The sequence below is a fragment of the Arachis ipaensis genome, chromosome B5 (assembly GCF_059453495.1).
Source record: "Arachis ipaensis isolate K30076 ecotype BB chromosome B5, ASM5945349v1, whole genome shotgun sequence".
NCBI classification, from domain to species: Eukaryota; Viridiplantae; Streptophyta; class Magnoliopsida; order Fabales; family Fabaceae; genus Arachis; species Arachis ipaensis.
The window spans coordinates 52,431,564-52,453,485 of NC_142440.1; the positions used below are offsets into that span (position 1 = coordinate 52,431,564).

The 21,922-nt window shown below is 40.9% G+C and overlaps 1 non-coding gene across 1 annotated transcript; it reads right to left on the reverse strand.

The window, feature by feature from the left end:
* Positions 1-3,271: 3,271 nt before the first annotated feature.
* LOC148564185 (small nucleolar RNA R71) lies at positions 3,272-3,378 on the reverse strand. Its single transcript, XR_015885306.1, has one exon. It is a non-coding gene; the product is annotated as a small nucleolar RNA R71 (small nucleolar RNA).
* Between the last annotated feature and the right edge of the window lie 18,544 nt (positions 3,379-21,922).

Genomic DNA, 21,922 nt, shown 5'->3' on the forward strand with positions numbered 1-21,922 from the left:
ATGAGTGTCACGGGTTATCACATTCATCAGGGGGAAGTGCGAGTGAATATCTTAGAATAGAAACAAGCGTGATTGAATGAAAAACAATAGTAATTGCATTAATTCATCGAAACACAGCAGAGCTCCTCACCCCCAATCATGGAGTTAAGAGACTCATGCCGTAGAGATACAATGTAAAATGTGAAAAGGTCATGATGAAGTCCAGAGTAAGTCTTTAAAATTTGTTTTATACTAAACTAGTAGCTAGGGTTACAGAAAATAAGTAACTAAGTGCAGATAGTGCAGAAATCCACTTCCGGGGCCCACTAATGCCAGGGTATTTTGGCCAGTTTCACTGACCTTTTTTTTACTATTTTTAGGGTAGTTTCATGCATTTCCTTAGGAAATAAGCTAGTTTTGGGTAGATATTCACTCATATCTTGATTCAAGCATACATTGTGCACTTTACATGATTTCATGAGGATTTTGCATGGATTTAAGGACAAATTGGATGTTGCATTTCCCATGACTTGGACTAGAACTTTGATGCACTTTCTTGCTTGATTTCAGGACAAAGGAAGCAAAGAAGAACCATATTAGTGGCTACGTTAGTTACACTAACGATAACACTAACGTGGAATGGGTGTAACTTGCAAAGTTAATGAGAAAAGTGATTGCCAATAACGCTTTCGAACCCATCATTGCCCACGTTAAGAGTCACGTTAACTAAGTTAACGTGAACTCTAACGTGGAAGAAAGGAAATGGAGCCAACGTTAGTGACACTTAACATTATCACTAACATTGGACCAAGCTATAAGTGGCCACGTTAGAGTCCACGTTAACTTAGTTAACGTGGCCTCTAACATTAAGAAGAAAGGGGGAAGCCAACGTTAGTGACATTCAACATTATCACCAACGTTGGCCAAGTCACTCTAGGCCACGTTAACTCCCACGTTAACCTAGTTAACGTGGAAGCTAACGTGAGGAAGGGAGGTGACGCTAACGTTAGTGATACCCAACATTTTCACTAACGTTGGAAGGAGCCCACACATGCCACCATGAGCCACGTTAACTCCCACGTTAACTTAGTTAACGTGGAAGCTAACGTGGATAAGGGGATGTTGAACCAACGTTAGTGACACTCAACTTTGTCACTAACGTTGGAGATGGCTAGCATAAGCCACGTTAGAAGCCACGTTAACCTAGTTAACGTGGACTCTAACGTGGGAGCTAAGGGGCACATTGGAACGTTAGTGACAATGTTAAGTGTCACTAACGTTCTCGAAGGTTGGCAAGCCTACGTTAAAAGAGCCACGTTAACTAAGTTAATGTGGACTCTAACGTTGGGAAGGGGGAGGTTTCTCAACGTTATTGGGAAAGTTGAGTCCCAATAACGTGCGCGAAGGACAAAGAGGCAACGTTAGTGGCAACGATTGTGCCACTAACATTGAGATTAACGTGGCTATTACTTGGGTAAGGAACGTTAATGAAAAAGTTGAATGTCACTAACATTCTCGAACCCATATTTTCACTGAACGTTAACACCACTAACGTCTTGAGCAAAAGTCTCTGCCCACTTCACAATTTCTCTCTGCAAGTAAAGCCAAGCCCAATGAAGAAGATAACTGCTTCAAACTTAAGATCCAAAGGCCCAGACCCAAGACTTGAAGAACCAACTAGAAGAGTAGAAGAGTAGTATATATAGGAGTAGCTTTGAATTAATCGGGAGTTGGAAAATATAGGGAGCCTCTGGGCATAGAATTACTCTCTGTATTTACTTTCTCTGCACTTCTAGTTTCATTATGTATTCTCCATCTTTGTTTTCATTTTCCAGAGCTATGAACAACTAAACCCCTTTCATTGGGTTAGGGAGCTCTGTTGTAATTTGATGGATCAATACTAGTTTTCAATACTCTTCTTCTATCCTTTCTCTTGATTTTACTTGAAAGCTTTCGATCTTCATCTAATTGGGTAGTTATCTTGGAAAATAAGCTATTCATACTTAGATCTCTTCTGAACCTTGAAAGAGGAATGAAGAGATCAAGCTAGAAATGCTTTCTCTTACTGGACTAAATTGGGTTTGGATGGATATGTGACTATAATCCTCTCAACACTTGATTTGGAAAATGCATGTGGTATAATCAGTGACCATACTTCATCTCTTCTCATGAGCAATTGACCAAGGAATTGGCTATTGATCAAGATTTGAGAGATTGAATTACAAGAAATTGTAATTCAATCACTTAAGATTGCCAAGGAGATCAATGAGTGCATTGATTGAGGAAGAGATGAAAATGAAATTGATCCGGAGAATGCGACATTTCCTGAGCCCAATGAACTCCCCATTTCTGATCTTACCCATTCTCTTTATTTTCTGTCACTTACTTTTATGAGCAAATCCCCCATTCCCATTTACAATTCTGCAATTTACTTCAGTCATTTACTTTCAGTTCTTTAATTTTAGCATTTACTTTTTCTGTCATTTACGTTCCCGCCATTTTATTTTCTGCAATTCTAAACTCAAATCCTGGATTCGCTCAACTAAAACATTCCTCTAATTAAAGTTGCTTGATCAATCAATCCTTGTGGGATTCGACCTCACTAATCCACTAACTGTTTGATATATTGCATCACTCATACTAACAGTAATTTTGACAGATATACTTTCTGCACCTATTCTCTTTGCTTGTACTTGTTGGTTGTATGACAGGGAGAAGAAGCGGGGCTTCAACTTTCTTTGATTCTGAACCTGAGAGAACCTTCCTTAGACTAAGAAGGGAGGCAAGAGAAAAACGTGTAGTTGGTGCTGAAGAAGAGGAGGAATACTTTGAACCAAACATGGAAGAAAACATGGAGAACTATCGTGAAGAAGAAGCTCACAACCATGGCGGAAGAGGTCGAGCAAATCATGCTAGGGAGGATAGAAGAGTTTTAGGCTCTTACATCAATCCAAACCCAGGAAACTGTGGAAGTAGCATTCAAAAGCCAACCATCCATGCCAACAATTTTGAACTAAAACCACAGCTCATCACCCTTGTTCAGAACATCTGTTCGTTCGGAGGAAGTGTCCAAGAGGACCCCAATCAACATCTAACCACCTTCCTGAGAATATGTGACACAGTGAAGTCTAATGGTGTTCATCCTGACGCCTATAGACTGCTCTTATTTCCATTCTCACTCAAGGATAAGGCAGCCAAGTGGCTGGAGTTTTTCCCAAGGGAGAGCTTGACAACTTGGGAAGATGTGGTGAACAAATTCTTAGCAAGATTTTACCCTCCTCAACGAATCAATAGGCTTAGAGCTGAGGTCCAAACTTTTAGGCAACAAGATAGTGAAACTCTATATGAAGCATGGGAGAGGTTTAAAGACCTAACAAGGAGATGCCCACCAGATATGTTCAATGAATGGGTGCAGCTGCACATTTTCTATGAAGGGCTTTCCTATGAGTCAAAGAAGGCAGTAGACCATTCATCCGGAGGATCTTTGAACAAGAAGAAAACCATTGAGGAGGCCATAGATATAATTGAAATAGTAGCAGAGAACAACTACTTCTATGCCTCCGAACGAGGGAACACAAGAGGAGTAATGGAGCTAAACAATGTAGATGCTCTGCTGGCCCAAAACAAGCTCATTACCCAGCAGCTAGCTGACCTCACTAAGAAGATGGAGAGGAACCAAGTAGCAGCAATCTCCACTTCATCAACAACCCAAGAAGGAGTGAATGAAGAAGCAGAGAGTAGTCAGGAGCAAGCCAACTACATTGGGAATTCACCTAGGCAAAACCATGATCCATACTCTAAGACCTACAACCGTGGATGGAGGAACCACCCGAACTTTGGGTGGAGAAATCAACAAGACCAAAGCCTTGATCAAAGACACTCAAATCCAAACAATACAGCCACCCAACACTTCACATCTAGACCATATCAACACCCACATAACAACACCTCTCCACATTCATATCAAGGCCAGAATAACCCTCCTCATCCTGACCTATCATCATTTGATGAAAGAATCTCAAGGATTGAGAATTTACTTGAAGGCATAAGCAAGGAGATTCAAGACAACAAGGTGTTCAAGGAGGAAGTGCGAGCCAGTTTCAAGAACCAGGGAGACACAATCAAGAGGTTGGAATCTCAAGTGGGGTATCTCTCTGAGCAAATTCCCAAACCTACAGATGGATTCTCAAGTGACACAGAGAAGAATCCGAGAGGTGAAACAAAGAAAGTAAGATGGGAAGATTGCAAGATGGTCACTATAAGTGATAAGGAGACTAAGGACAAGCCAAGCAAGCTGTCAGAACAACCTGAAGAAACCTCAGTAGAGGAAAGGGAAAAAGATTACCAATAACCAGAAATCTCAAAACAGGAGCTGCTGAGACTCTATGCACCTTTTTCCCAACTGCTCAATGGTGCTGTGGTGAAGAGAATATACTCAAGATTTCTTGACTTGTTTGCATCTTTGCATGTGAACATACCATTCATCAAGACTATCCAACAAATGCCTGCATACATCAAGTATATGAAGGAGCTGCTTCCCAGAAAAAGCTCACTCAAGGGAGGCCAAACTATAGTGATGAACAAGGAGTGCAGTGCCCTCATTCAACCGCAGTTGCCTACGAAAAGAAAAGATCCAGGGAGTTTTCATGTCCCCTGTGCCATAGGGGAAACAATGTTTGATAGAGCACTCTGCGATTTGGGAGCAAGCATCAACTTAATGCCCTTATCCCTGGTGAAGAGGCTGCAGATCAATGAGATATTGCCCACAGATGTAGTCATCAGGCTGGCTGACAAAACTCAAAAACAAGAAAGAGGGGTGGTGGAAAACGTGTTGTTAAAGGTGGGGAAATACTTTCTTCCCACAGACTTTGTCATCCTGGATATGGAAGAGAGTCACACTCACCCAATCATATTGGGAAGACCATTCCTAGCTACAGCCAGAGCAGTCATAGATGTGGAGCGAGGGGAGCTAATATTGAGGATCCATGATGAACAACTCAGCTTTAATGTCTTCAGACTCTCACAAGAAGCAGACCAAGAAAACAAAGAACTAAGCAATGATCATAATGAGATGCTGACAGAGGAAACAAGCACTGAAGCACCACCAACACATCTGAGAACCCCACTGAATGATGAACAAGGCAAACAGCAATCGTCACAGCTCCAGGAGAAGCTGGAGGAACCTAAACCACCAGAGGCATGTGAAGACAACAACAAAATTCCCTTAGAAGAAGAAGTCGCCAAGAGCAAGGCAGCATCAAAAGGGACAAAGAAGAAGGTACCGAGGGGGTGGAGGAACAAGAAGATCCCTACGGAAGGCTTCTCCCCAGGAGATAAAGTGATCTCAGCTTACTTCCCAGATATCCCCCCTAATCTCCCCACTGTACCATCTCAGTTACTTAAGGTCTTCACTATCAACAGAGTTCTCTCCTTGGAACATGTGGAGATCATTGATACAACCAATAGATATAAGTCCAAGGCAAAAGGGGAGGACTTGAAGAATTATCGACCTCCCTGATGAAGGAGAAACGTCAAGCTAGTGACGCTAAAGAAGCGCTTCATGGGAGGCAACCCATGTTTTATTAGCTTTTACTAGTGAATAAGTCAATATTCATGAATTCCAACCCAAACTTGGTAAAGTCCTTATATTGCAGTACATAGTGAAGAACAAGTTTGGTGTTCAAAGCGTGCCAAGAAAGCATGAATGCAACTGAGAGCATGCTAGTCTTGGAGCTTTGAACAAAACTTTTCATCACAGTGCTCCAAACTAAGTTTGGTGTCACCCCATGGTGCCACCAATGTGCATATAAGGATACACAGTCAGTTAGTTAGTTGGAGTTCATGAATAAACAAAATCTTTTCTTCTCTTTATTATTCTAGCCGTAAAAATTTAAATTGATTTTTTTGATATTTCTTACTTTTCTTATTTGATCTTTATAAGGCAAGGGAAGTGGGAGCACAAGCAATCAAGAAAAACACCAGGAGGACAAGCAAGAAGGAGAGCATGGACATCCACAAGAATAAAAGGTGGTGGAGTTCCTTCTTTGGTCCATCTTTTTCTATGCTTTAAATAAGGAAGATCTTGTATGAAATAGAATTTGCTTCCATGTTAGTTGAACTTTTTAAATTCTGTCTTTAAAGTTTCTTTCCGAGAAGGTCTCTGTGTGCTAGTCTCTATGTCACTGCATCTTTACTTTGCTTACTTGTATGTTTGTCCCTTTAAATCAAAATAAAAAGAGAATGAGTGTTTTAAAGACCAGAGAGGAGTTCATACTATGGAGTAAGTTCATGAGTTTATGGAATGGTCATAAGTTAGCTAAGTTGGTTCAACCATAAGGTGGGAAGACAACTATCTGTCAGGAATGCTATGCTTGAAACACACCCCATGAGACTAGCCAAATAAGAAGATCCCAATAAGAAAAAGGGAAAGAACAATCAAAGTTGAGGAATAAAAGAAAAAAAAAGAACAAGCAATAAGGCTAGGCACCAATGGTTTTTAATCTTGAGGCATGTGTCTGTGGTGTTCCTGTGTGAGGGATCTACTTGGATGAGTAAACTCTTAGGGGTGCCTTATCACTTGGTAACTTGGGTTAACTAACTCGGGATTATCAGCTGAAAGTCCACTATCAAGAGTAACCCTCACTACAGAACACTTAGTAACCCAAAGAGGTGCTGGACACAAGGTCTCAAGAAAAGAAAATAAATAAACTATATGCCTGTGGTGTGTATGTATGGGGGAGAGACTTGAGCAAGTAAGTCCTTAGGGGTGCTTCAACACCTAGCACCTTGAACCAACTGGTTCGGGAGTGTTGGCTGAAAGCTTATTTTAAAGAGTTGCCCCCTCACAGAACACTTAGCCCTAAGAACACAAATAAGCCCTGAAATAACAACAAAAGGATCAATGAATAAAAGTCTCATGGGATGAAATCACAGTGAGTATTCTAGGACATGATAAAGGTCTGAAAGCCAGGAATGAACCTAAGTTGCTATGCATGAAACCACCATAAAACCAGGGACATGACTTCCACAAGAATGACTCATTTCTCTTGGCATTCCATTCATCATTCTCTTGTTCCAGTACTTTCTTAGGGACAAGCAAGCTTTAAGTTTGGGGTTGTGATGCCAGGGTATTTTGGCCAGTTTCACTGACCTTTTCTTTACTGTTTTTAGGGTAGTTTCATGCATTTCCTTAAGAAATAAGCTAGTTTTGGGTAGATATTCACTCACATCTTGATTCAAGCATACATTGTGCACTTTACATGATTTCATGAGGATTTTGCATGAATTTAAGGACAAATTGGATGTTGCATTTCCCATGACTTGGACTAGAACTTTGATGCACTTTATTGCTTGATTTCAGGACAAAGGAAGCAAAGAAGAACCACATTAGTGGCTACGTTAGTTACGCTAACGTTAACACTAACATGGAATGGGAGTAACTTGCAAAGTTAATGAGAAAAGTGATTGCCAATAACGCTCTCGAACCTATCATTGCCCACGTTAAGAGTCACGTTAACTAAGTTAACATGAACTCTAACGTGGAAGAAAGGAAATGGAGCCAACGTTAGTGACACTTAACATTATCACTAACGTTGGACCAAGCTATAAGTGGCCACGTTAGAGTCCACGTTAACTTAGTTAACGTGGCCTCTAATGTTAAGAAGAAAGGACGGAAGCCAACGTTAGTGACATTCAACATTATCACCAACGTTGGCTAAGTCACTCTAGGCCACGTTAACTCCCACGTTAACCTAGTTAACGTGGAAGCTAACGTGAGGAAGGGAGGTGATGCCAACGTTAGTGACACCCAACATTGTCACTAACGTTGGAAGGAGCCCACACATGCCACCATGAGCCACGTTAACTCCTACGTTAACTTAGTTAACGTGGAAGCTAACGTGGATAAAGGGATGTTGAACCAACGTTAGTGACACTCAACTTTGTCACTAACGTTGGAGATAGCTAGCATAAGCCACGTTAGAAGCCACGTTAACCTAGTTAACGTGGACTCTAACGTGGGAGCTAAGGGGCACATTGGAACATTAGTGACAATGTTAAGTGTCACTAACGTTCTCGAAGGTTGGCAAGCCTACGTTAAAAGAGCCAGACTCTAATGTTGGGAAGGGGGAGGTTTCTCAACGTTATTGGGAAAGTTGAGTCCCAATAACGTGCGCGAAGGACAAAGAGGCAACGTTAGTGGCAACATTTGTGCCACTAACGTTGAGATTAACGTGGCTCTTACTTGGGTAAGGAACGTTAGTGAAAAAGTTGAATGTCACTAACGTTCTCGAACCCATATTTTCACTGAACGTTAACACCACTAACGTCCTGAGCAAAAGTCTCTGCCCACTTCACAATTTCTCTCTGCAAGTAAAGCCAAGCCCAATGAAGAAGATAACTGCTTCAAACTCAAGATCCAAAGGCCCAGACCCAAGACTTGATGAACCAACTAGAAGAGTAGAAAAGTAGTATATATAGGAGTAGCTTTGAATTAATCGGGAGTTGGAAAATATAGGGAGCCTCTGGGCATAGAATTACTCTCTGTATTTACTTTCTCTGTACTTCTAGTTTTATTATGTATTCTCCATCTTTGTTTTTATTTTCCAGAGCTATGAACAATTAAACCCCTTTCATTGGGTTAGGGAGCTCTGTTGTAATTTGATGGATCAATACTAGTTTTCATTATTCTTCTTCTATCTTTTCTCTTGATTTTACTTGAAAGCTTTTGATCTTCATCCAATTGGGTAGTTATCTTGGAAAATAAGCTATTCATACTTGGATCTCTTCTGAACCTTGAAAGAGAAATGAAGAGATCAAGCTAGAAATGCTTTCTCATGCTGGACCAAATTGGGTTTGGATGGATATGTGACTATAATCCTCTCAACACTTGATTTGGGAAATGCATGTGGTATAATCAGTGACCATACTTCATCTCTTCTCATGAGCAATTGACCAAGGAATTGGCTATTGATCAAGATTTGAGAGATTGAATTACAAGAAATTATAATTCAATCACTTAAGATTGCCAAGGAGATCAATGAGTGCATTGATTGAGGAAGAGATGAAAATGAAATTGATCCGGAGAATGCGACATCTCTTGAGCCCAATAAATTCCCCATTTCTGATCTTACCCATTCTCTTTATTTTCTGTCATTTACTTTTATGAGAAAATCCCCCATTCCCATTTACAATTCTGCAATTTACTTCAGTCATTTACTTTCAGTTCTTTAATTTTAGCATTTACTTTTTCTATCATTTACCTTCCCGCCATTTTATTTTTTGCAATTCTAAACTCAAATCCTGGATTCACTCAACTAAAACATTCCTCTAATTAAAGTTGCTTGATCAATCAATCCTTGTGGGATTCGACCTCACTCTATTGTGAGTTTTTACTTGACGACAAATTCGGTACACTTGCCGAAGGAAATTTGTTGCGAGACAAGTTTTCCATGCGTCACCCACTTGGTGTGTGCTTGGGCTGAGCATTGAGCTTTACACGTGTAGAGGCTTCTCTTGGAGTTAAACACCAGGTTGCAGCCTGTTTGTGGCGTTTAACTCTGGTTTGTAACCTGTTTCTGGCGTTTAACTTCAGACTAGGGCAGGAAGTTGGCGTTTGAACGCCAGTTTGCGTCGTCAAAACTCGGGCAAAGTATGAACTATTATATATTGCTGGAAAGCGCTGGATGTCTAATTTCCAACGCAATTGAGAGCATGCCAATTGGTTTTCTGTAGCTCCAGAAAATCCACTTCGAGTGTAGGGAGGTCAGAATCCAACAGCATCTACAGTCCTTTTTCAGCCTCTGAATCAGATTTTTGCTTAGGTCCCTCAATTTCAGCGAGAAAATACCTGAAATCACAAAAAAACACACAAACTCATAGTAAAGTCCAGAAATGTAAATTTTTCATAAAAACTAATAAAAACATAGTAAAAAGTAACTAAATCATACTAAAAACTACCTAAAAGAAATGCCAAAAAGTGTATAAATTATCTTCTCATCATCTACCAAGTAGAACGGAGGCTGAGCTTCTATTTTCTGTTGGAGGCATTTCAAGGATGTAAAAATCAACCGAAAAGACCAAGTCCTTGATTGCCACAAGTACATCTTCTGCTATTCCCATCACCGTGATCACACTTTTATCGGCTAAGGCAAACTTTGCCGCCGACTTCTTTAACGGAGCTAAATTCAACCGCACAAAAATGGATAGTGGCATGATGCTTACGCGAGCTCCTAGATCACACATACAGTCATGAAAAGTACGTCCACCAATACAACAAGACACCAAACAAGGTCTAGGGTCACCACATTTCTTTGGAATAGGTTCCATCAATGAAGAAATTGAACTACCCAAGGATAATATTTCTAACTCTCCTATCCTATCCTTGTGTGAGCACAAGTCTTTCAGAAATTTTGCATACTTCAGAATTTGTTGGATAGCATCAAGAATTGGTATGGTTACCTCAACTTTCTTGAACATTTGAAGCATGTTTAAGTCGAATTCCGGAGTTTTCTTTGCTTTCTTCACCAAGGAAGGGAATGGGATACGAATGGATTCATCCACTATGGCTTTCCTCTTGGGTTCCTTAAGGCTTACACCTTCTTCATCTTGCTTTTTGTCTACCTCCTCCTCTTCATGTGGAGCTTCAACAACCACTTCTTCCTCATGAATGTCTTCTATGACCCTAGGAGGTATCTCCTCCAATGTAGTCCCCGACCGTAGAGTGATGGCGTTGAGACCGCCCTTGGGGTTTGGTTGGGGTTGGGAAGGAAGGCTAGAAGAGCTTGAGGGTTGGTTGGTATTGTTGGAGGACATGGACAACTTCGAGATCATGTCGATGAGATTGGCTAATTGAGCGCCCATGGTATCGAATTGAGCCTTATAGTTCTCGTCCCGTTTCTCCATAGCAGTTCTAAGCTCATCGAATTGATTGGTGGAAGATGAAGAGGCTTGGTTAGATTGTTGTCTATGGTGTGGTGCTTGGTATTTGGTGTAGTTGCTTTGGTTTTGGTTGTGGTGATTTTGGTTGGCTTGATGGTTGTTGTTGTTGTGATATTGAGATGAAGATTGGTTGTTGTTGTAATGCGAAAAAGAATTGTTCCATCTTTGGTTATGATTGCTCCCTTGTGCATTATCCCTCTACCCTTGATTTTGATTATTACCATGAGAGTAGTTGTTTTGGCCTTGAGAAGGATAGGGTGGACGGTTGTTGTAATTCACATTGGCCACTACAAGAGCATGCTCCTCTTGAATTTGATGGCATTGATCGGTGTAATATGTGGTGGTAGAGTACAAACCGCAAATTCTAGGAGGGCCTTCAAGTTGAGAAACTTGAGGTGGAGCTTGGACGGTTTGGATGGAGTAGTATTCCTTTTGATCTTTTTGTATTTGAGTGAGGATAGTAGTCATGTCCCCAAGCGCCTTAGTTAAGCTTTCTTCGGAAGGGGATGATTCTACCACACCCTTGAGAGGATTACTTCTCACCTTCACATGTTGTGTAGCCTCAGCAACATCATTTATCAATTTCCAAGCTTCTCGCTCCGTCTTGTTCTTTGAAAGGGAACCGCCACTAGAAACGGTGAGCAATCTTCTATCTTCCGCACAAAGACCTCCGGTGAAGTAACTAATGAGCAAGTGAGTGTTCAATCCATGGTGTGGATAAGATTCCAATAGCCTCTTGAATCGAGTCCAATACTCATACAAAATCTCTTGATCTTTTTGCATTATACCCGAAATCTCCTTCCGGATGTAGTCGGTCTTCTCCGGTGGGAAGAATTTATCTAGAAACTCTCTTCTCAAGAAATCCCAATTAGTCACAATTTCATCCGGTTGTGAATAAAACCACATCTTCGCTTGCCCTTCAAGAGAGAAGGGGAAGGCAAAAACCATAATAGCCAACTCATCGGCTCCATGCCTTCGAGCCGTAGAACAAGCAACTCGAAAATCCCTTAGATATCGGATGGGGTCTTGACCCGGCAACCCATGATACTTAGGAAGCAGATTTATCAAGCTACTCTTCAACTCAAAGTTTGGATCAAGGTTAGGAGACCTTGCTTGCAAAGTTTGAAGTATGATATCCGGAGCTCCTTGCTCATGCAAAGTGATCCGTCATGGCTTCGCCATGTATGGCTCACCTGTAGGATGCAAAGATGTATTAGTAGTGCTAATAGAAGAATAGGAAGTAGCGAACTCCAAGTCACTCTCGGTGCTGTCTAATGATTCGGTATGTTCCTCAAGAGAGGCTGTGATAAACCCATATTTTGTGATGTATTTTGTGCTTAGTTTGAGTGATTTATTCAATCCTTCACCTACTTATTCATATTAATTGCATGGTTTTACTTTCCCTCCCTTATTATGTGATATATGTGTAAAACATGTTTCCTATGTTTTAAAATTAATTATTTTAATTACCTTTATTTCCATTCGATGCGGTGATTAGTGTGTTGAGTAGTTTCAGATCTTCTAAGGCAGAATGACATAAAGGATGAAAAAGGAAACATACAAAAATGGAAGGAAAGTACAGAACGGAGTTTTCCAGAATTGGCACCCACGCGATCGCATGGATGACGCAATCGCGTGCCAAGAGCGAAGAAGCAGCGACGCGGCCGCATGACTGACGCGACCGCGCGACTTGAGCAAATCGCATACGACGCGGCCGTAAGATTGAAGCGACCGCGTGACAAGAAAAGCTCCGAATGACGCGACCGCGTGACCCACGCGGACGCGTGACAGAGGCCACGCACCAGAAATTGCAGAAGACGCTCCCAGCGAATTCTGAGGCCCTTTTTGGCCCAAATCCAAGTCCAGAAGGCATAGACCAGAGGTTATGAAGTAAGGGAATGCATCCATTCAGGGAGAGCTTGTCAATTTAGTTACTTTTCCATGATTTAGATCTAGTTTTGAGAGAGGTTCTCTCCTCTCTCTCTTAGGATTAGGATTTAGGACTTCTCTTAGTTTTAAGAGTGACTCTCAATCCCAGGTTTAATGCTTCTTTTACTTTAAGCTTCCCTTTTACTTTTATTCATGCCATTATTTTAGAGGATTATTTACCTTTATAATTTAATTTATGAATTCTTCCATGTTACAGATTACTATTTTGAATTAATGTTATTTGAGGTATTTCAGTTTATGATTGCTTTAGTTTATTTATTAGTTGCAATTATTCCTATCTGAGGATAGTTTTATTCCAGCAATTTTACTCTTTTCCCTTTTGGTCTTGGTTAAGAAATCGGTAACTCAGGAGTTATCTTAGCTCAATATAATTGATAACTGTTATCTTTGCTAATTGAACTGAACTTCAATAATCCCAATCTTTTCTTAGGAAATAAATAGGGTTTGAAGATCAAACTAATTAGTCCCTTGACTTTCCTTTACTTTAGTAAAGGTTGACTAAGTGGAATTAGGATTCAAATTTCATTGTTGTTGATAAGAATAACTAAGCCTGGACTTCCAATTTCTCATACCTTGCCAAAAGTTTACCTTACAGTATTTATTTATTTTAATTGCTATTTAAATCATTTGTCATATTTGTTCCTCATTCTTAAAACCCCGAACTTACAATCTCCATAACCAATAATAAGAACACACTTTCCTGCAGTTCCTTGAGAAGACGACCCGAGGTTTAAATACTCGGTTATCAATTTCAAAGGGGTTTGTTACTTGTGACAACCAAAACTTTTGTAAGAAAGGTTGATTGCTTGGTTTAGTAACTATACTTACAACGAGAGTTTACTATAACCTCTAAAACATCAATCTTCCGCATCTTTTCAAAATGGCGCTGTTGCCGGGGAACTGCTAACGTGTGCCTTATTATTGGTTATTGTACATATTTTTCCTTTACTTGTTTATTTATTTCTGTTTTTCCTTTTTAATTTTATTTGCTACTATGAACTGTCACCCCTCTCGCTTTGAGTTTGGTTCTAACTTTGTTGAAGGAAATAGAAGTTGCAGCAGGAATATGCATCAAGGTCAAACCAATTAAGGATGGATGGAACCAAGAGGATTTAATCAACCCTTTAGGCAACAACGCCCTCCAAGATATCATGGACAACGACCATTCTACAATGCATACCCAGCTGATAGATATGGTGGACAACCTTGTAACTACCAACAAGCCCCACCCCGTGCCTATAGACCAACCTCTCAACATAACCTCGAACCACCACACTCACAAGCTTCTCTTCACCATTCGCCACCGTATGATCCTTTCCTACCCCAGTTCCAATCCAATCACTCCCAAGCACCACCCCTATGTATCATGTCCAAATCCATCAACCCGAGAATCAGAGGTTCGCCTCATGGAAACAGTAAATAAGCTTCAAGCAACCATTCGACAACTGGAGCAAGCAGTAATTCAATTAGCTTCTAGACGCTCAAACATTCAAGGACCAACCACAGCCCCATGTGGACAATCTAATAAAGAGCGTAGCATGAAGGAAATATTAGAAACTCCAGTGGACAAGACAGAGCATGAATTCGTACTAGAACAAGTAGAAGAAGCTATCATTGTACAAGAAGAAGAGTTGGTTGAAGATCTAGGAGATGCTGAACCTCCATGGGAATCCAGAGCTGAAGAGAACTCCGTCAAGGACGTTACCGTTGATGCTAAGAAGGATATTGCACAATCCCCAAGGCAAGTCGTTTATGAAGAACTAGACGGAATAACCCAGGACATAAATTCCCTTGATGATGATAGTCACAAGTCAAGTTCTCTTAGTAATGAACTTGCATCTGCAAGTGAGTTCTCTGAGATCGACGAATCTTTCCCAAATGAATACGAGGATGATGCAGAGGTAGATTTCTCTCAACCTCCAATCTATGACTCAAGTGATGAGGAAGACATAGAAGATTTTGACCAGGGTGATGATGCATTTGAAGAATCTTGCGAAGAAGTGGAGGAATTCACAGAAGATTACCAGGGAGCAGAACTTACAGAACCAACAGTAACACCTTCCCCAAGGCCATTACCACCCAATACAAGCTTCAAATGGGTACAATCCTTAACTTTTAACTTTACTTTCTCACTTGAATATGGTTTGCTTGAAATAGATGGCCAGCTTAGAGCTCTCTGTGGCTTTAAAAGTAAGAGGGAAATGGCTCGTACTCAGAGCTAGTGTACAAGGTTCAATAAGGTTCCACGCTTCAAATCAAAGTGTGCAGATTGGTATCATGCTCAATTGAATGGATCTCGAAAAATGTTTGGTCACTATGGTGAGAATCCACTTTCTAAACCACCCGGATGGAAAAATATAGATCAAAACGGAGGCAGATTTAAAAACAAGGCTTGGGATCCTGGCATCTATTCTGACATTCGTCACCCCAGGAGCCTGAAAATCTGCTTGAAGCTGCTCAGAAGCTTTACATGCCTAGTTTGAGACCCCAGAGGCTATTGGCATTCCAAGCACTGGTGGAGATTTCTGGATGAATTTAAACACAAGCCACCATAACAGGAAGCTCTTCAAATGTCCAACTTAAGGACTTTAACTAAAAGTGCTAGGTGGGAGACAACCCACCTTGGTATAATCGTTTATTTTGCAATTTTAATTTCATTTAGTCTTGTTTGTTTTTCAGTTTTCTTTTATTTTATTATTAAACCTGGAATCATGCATAGCATTCACATTAAGCATTGCATTCTGCATAAAAAAAAGGGTGCGCGACGCGACCGCATGCCCCATTCGATCGCGTCAAATGGCGAACTACACTTTCCACGCGACCGCGTCATCCACGCAGCCGCGTGACCTGGAGATCGGTGTAAAGATCCAACGTCCAGAAAGTTGGGCTGGAATCGTGCGGCCATTGTGCGTCTAGCACAAAATGGCCCACGCAATCGCATGCCTCATACGATCGCGTCACATGCACACAACCAATCCCACGCGACCGCGCGAGCGACGCGATCGCATCGTATAGATTGCACCAATCCCAAAAAGGAGACAGAGAGTTGCGCTAGAACGATGCTGGATTCGTGCGTTTAGCACAATTTCCAGTGACGCGATCGCATGCCCCATGCGATCGCATCATCCCTTCTTTTACCCCCTCCATGCGATCGCGCGCCCCACGCGATCGCGTCACCCCCATTTTCACCCCAACCACGCGACTGCGTACCCCACGCGGCCGCGTGGATTCAAATTTATAATCCCCCAGCCACGCGAACCCTATATTCGTGCAGCCCCCCCTGAAACCCTCTCCTCCCTCTCTTCTTTTCCGATCACATCAACCACCCAACTACCATCTCTGACCACCGCCGTCCCCCGTCAACCACCCAGACCCCACTGCCGCACTACGCCCTCCCTCATTCTTCTCTTCTTTCTTCTTTCTTCCCTTTCCCCCCCTCTCCGCCACTGCCCACCACCCACCGCCGCCGTCCGTACCCGCCGCGCCCCACCAGCACCACCAACCCCTTCCCCCTCTTCCTTCCCCTCTTACCTCATTAACCAACCCTTCTTCTCCCCTCCCTACCTCTGTACCGTAACCCCACCGCAGCACCACCGCCAGCCGCCGTGCCGAACGCCACTTCCACCACCCCCCAGCCACCTCTCTACCCCACCCCCCTTCTTACGCCTACCAGGTTCTGCAACACGCAATCCCTTTTATCCATTCGTAGTTTATTCTTATTTTTCCATTTATGTTCATGTTAGGATAGTTAGATATGCATGTTGTAGTGGATTTTAGGTTGTTAGGTAGCCTAGGATGTGGTTAGTGGATTTAGGTCTGTTTACTTGCACTGTTCTTGCTTCTGTTTTATCAAATTTGCAAATCTGCTGCTGTTGTGATCTTGTTCATATAATGTATTTCTTGTATATTGCTGCTCTTTACACTGAATTTTCAGGTTTATGTTCATTATATGTAACTGCAGCTTGATTTTTTTAATTCATATGAACTGTTTGATTGTTGTTTATTTTCCGAGAAAATCCAACTTTAGCCGGAATGCTGCCCAAATTTTTATAAATCTTTTTGACTTTCATTCATGTTTTGATTTTGGAATCTTGAACTCTGTTTTCCTCTGCTTTAACCAAACCATTCATGAATGCCAGGGCATGCATTCTTATCCTTTTTGATTTCCTGGTTCCTAAACTGCAATGTTGATGTTTGATTCCTAATTTTTGCTTTCTTTATCTCTATTTGAATCATCATCAAACTGTTTTACTTGTTTGAATATGAGTTACCTATAGCTTCTACCTGTGATTACTTGTTACTTGGACTATTTTCATTATGCCTCTTATTTTAACCCAATTTTCACTACCCCTCTAATTTTAACTCTAACCAACCTAACCTTTTTAAAATTTCTTTTTTTCGCTTTTCTTTCACTTTCTTTTAACATTCTAACCAAGGCATGATGTTAATTTTTCTATTTAACTTGCATTCAATTACATTTTGGATTGTGATTTCTTCTTTTCAGACTTTTCACTACTATACAAATCCTAAATGCTCATTTTACTTAACTCATATTCATTATCCTATTGCTCCTTTGCCACTTTGTGTTTTCTTTGATTATTTGCCTATTTGCCTTCCTATTTTTATTATATCCTGATTTTTTGTTTTTCAAGATGTCAGATTCCCAGAGAAGGGGAAAAGGCAAGGCCACTACAGGCAAAAGGAAAAGAGGAGAAGCCTCCGTATCTATTATTGACCTCATGCATGATGCCTCCTTGCGGGAGAAATCCTTTACCCCGCAGGAGAAGGCCGACCAGCTACTTCCCGCTACTGACCCAGTAAAGTTTGCAAACCGATACTGTGAGCTGAAGTATCCGGTGTTTGCAAATTCCAGGAACCTATACCTGGAGCGGACTTTGAAGATCCCAGAAGAACTCCAGCAATACACCTCTGATCAGATCAAACAAAGAGGCTGGTTCTTTCTGGAGAGACCTCTGACTGCGGTTAATGCATCTTGGGTTAGGGAATTCTACTACAACTACTTCAAAACTTCCCTAGATGCAGTGAACCTCAGAGGGAAGCAGATTCTGGTTACTGAGGAGGCAATAGAAGAGGTTCTGAAACTTATGCCTAAGACTGATCAGACAGATGGCTATCAGAAAGCTGAGGAGGATATGCGCTATATGCAATTTGACTGGGATGCAGTCAAGGCCCAGATTGCCCTTGACCCGTCAGTTCCTTGGATCATGGGTCAGAACACCACCATGCCGAAAGGGATCAAGCGGATTTAACTGAACGATGAGGCTCGGCTATGGCATCAGATATTCAGCAACTACATTATGCCGAGTACTCACGAGACTGAGATACCAGCCGCTATGATCACCCTTCTTTGGTGTGTGATGGAGGGCAAGGACCTGTACCTGCCACGCTTTATCCGGCACTATATGGCTAGGGTCCACGTCTGAGGCACTCTTCCCTTTCCCTATCTGGATACACAGCTGGGCCGTCGAGCTGACGTGCCATGGGAGGATGCTGATGAGAGGCCACCTGCTGCAGAGTGTAAGAAGCTTATCCCGCACAGCAAGAACTTCCTGGCCTTGGGCTACAGACCTCCATTCCTGACTGCCACTACTGATGATACAGCTACACCATCTATCGGTCCCTCTTCCTCCACTGCTGCCCCACCTACCCCTGCCACCACCACTGTACCTCCACCTGCCATAGAGCCTGTCTATCATCTGGTGCACCGTTTGTTTCGACGACTTGACCAGATGGAGCGTTACAACAAGAGACGCTATGAGCACCTGAAGCTGATGATACGATCCGACGACATCCCCTCCGAGCCTGACACACAATCCGAGGCATCTGAGGAGGAGGCGGATGCGCCCGAGGCAGAGACCCATCCCCAGGGAGAGGCAGAGCAGGCAGACACCCAGCAGGCAGCACCCCAGCAGATCCAGGCAGCAGATCCTGAGATCCCCATTCAGACAGCCCCTCATCTCCAGTAGCCGGACATTCAGCCGGCCACCACAGAGACACCAGCTACCATCCCTTCCAGTGATGACACCCCTTCACACCCTGCTTGAGTGAGCATTGGGGACGATGCTACATTTTAAGTGTGGGGAGGTCGCCATCTCTGGCGTATTATTTTGGTGAACCACTACAGACTCTTTTTCTTTTATTTTGGATATTTTTCTGTATTTTTCTCTTTATTTTTATTTTTATTTTCTGAGTACTTATACATTGCTACTTTTATGTATTTTTACTCTATTTCTGCATTTTGCACTTTAGTTTATATCTTAGTTATTTAGTTTAGTTTACAATTATAACTTATTAGTGGATTAATTAGTATAGTTTACCCTTTTTATCATAAGATAGCTTAGTTTAAATTGAAAATATAAGAAGGAAGTAAGCTAGGAACTTGAACATAACAGATTTAAATCCATAAACCTTGTATATATAGAATTACATCATGTAGTTAAGTTAACAACACTTCATCAAGGAGAAACAATAGAACTTTAAAGCCATTCAATATAAGTTTTACATTGAGAATAATGAGAATTTTTAACTAAACCTGCATGACATACATAAGTGATAAATGATTTTTGAGCTAGAGAACACATAGCCTGTGAGTTTTGAGCTTAATTGTATGGTTACATTCCTGTGTGTTCTGCCCTTCTTTTATATTCTGGTATTCTTTACTTTGTTTTAATCTATATGTCCGATTATAGAAAATAGAATATAGAATGTAGATATATACCAAGAGAGTGATTGAGGCCATTATTTGATTTTAGCTCACTTATCCCAAAATAACCTACCTTTTACATCACCCTTGTTAGCCCCCTTGAGCCTTTAAATCCCCTTTTATTCTATTAGCCACACTACTAGCCTTAAGCAGAAAAACAAAATAAAATCCCAAGTTGAATCCTTGGTTAGCTTAAGATAGAAAATTATGAATAGTTTAAAATGTGGGAAACCTATCGGGAACATGGATGATAAAAACAAAAGGTAGAAAAGTTGAAAGGAATAAATTAACTCAAATTAAGAAATTTTGGGAAGCATGCTCATGAGAAATCAAAGTGATTAAATTACCATGTGCATTTAAAAAAAAGTTATTTTTCAGTATTTAATAAAGGGGATACAAAAGAATTCCCCAAACGCAGAATAAAAGCAATGCACATGGGATAAAAGTAAAAATTGAAACATGAGCATGTAGCATCAAGTGGGAAAATATGGGAAAATAGGTAAAGAAGTTTTGTTTTACTAAGTATGTATGTTAGGTGAGATCTTAGTCTAATTAAAGATTCACTTATTAGCTCACTTAGCCTTATACATATATCCTTACCTTTACCATTGGCCCCATTACAACCTTAATTAAAGACCTCATGATTTTTGCTATGACTGTATTCTATAATTGTTGATTGGTTAGATGAAGAACAAAGTTATAGAAAGGAAGAATAAAAAGAGGAATAGAGTGATTAACCCAATAAACACTGAGTGACTAGAGAGTAAACACAAATCCAGTGAGGGTTCAATAGCTCATTAACATTTATCTCTGTTTGAATTATCTAATTGTCTTGCGAGTTCATAAAATGTTTTTTCTCCCATCTCGATTGTAAAAGTGCTTATTGATTATCTAAGGCTTGGCTACATATATGACTCCTTGAGAATGTGAATTAATTTGACTACCTATAAGCTTTACATATGAGTGAATAAATTAGAATTGCATGATGCATTTAGGTAGTTACATTTAAATTAAATTGCATTGCATGACATTCCATCACTTTAACCTTACTTATTACCTTGGATTTAGCATGAGGACATGCTATTGTTTAAGTGTGGGGAGGTTGATAAACCCATATTTTGTGATGTATTTTGTGCTTAGTTTGAGTGATTTATTCAATCCTTCACCTACTTATTCATATTAATTGCATGGTTTTACTTTCCCTCCCTTATTATATGATATATGTGAAAAACATGTTTCCTATGCTTTAAAATTAATTATTTTAATTACCTTTATTTCCATTCGATGCCGTGATTAGTGTGTTGAGTAGTTTCAGATCTTCTAAGGCAGAATGACTTAAAGGATGAAAAAGGAAACATACAAAAATGGCAGGAAAGTGCAGAACAGAGTTTTGCAGAATTGGCACCCACGCTATCGCATGGATGACGCGATCGCGTGCCAAGAGCGAAGAAGCAGCGACGCGGCCGCATGACTGACGTGACCGCGTGACTTGAGCAAATCGCATACGACACGGCCGCATGACTGACGCCACCACGTGACAAGAAAAGTTCCAAATGACGCGACCGCGTGACCCACGCGGACGCGTGACAGAGGCCACGCACCAGAAATTGCAGAAGATGCTCCCAGCGAATTCTGAGGCCCTTTTTGGCCCAAATCCAAGTTCAGAAGGCATAGACCAGAGGTTATGAAGTGAGGGAATGCATCCATTCAGGGAGAGCTCGCCAATTTAGTTACTTTTCCATGATTTAGATCTAGTTTTGAGAGAGGTTCTCTCCTCTCTCTCTTAGGATTAGGATTTAGGACTTCACTTAGTTTTAAGAGTTACTCTCAATCCAAGGTTTAATGGAGTAAATGACTATAGAGTAAATGTAAATGGCAAGAAAGTAAATGACTATAGAGTAAATGTAAGAACTAAAAATAAAATGAACATTGGGATCAAGAGATATTGCAATCCTCCGGATCAAGTTCATTCTCATCTCTTCCTCAATCAATGCGTTCATTGATCTCCTTGGCAATCTTAAGTGATCAAATTACAATTCCTTGTAATTCAATCTCTCAAATCTGATTCGTCTAACTAGGATAATCAATTAACCATTGATTGCTTAATCCGTTAATCTCTGTGGGATTTGACCTCACTCTTTTGTGAGTTATTACTTGAAGACAATTTGGTATACTTGCCGAAGGAAAATTGTTGAGAGACAAGTTTCCGTGCTATCAAGTTTATGGCGCCGTTGCCGGGGATTGATTTTGAATCAGCAATGATTAAATTGGAGGATAACTAGATTGAGCATTTTTCTTTTGTTTGATTTAAATTTCTGTTGAGTTAATTCA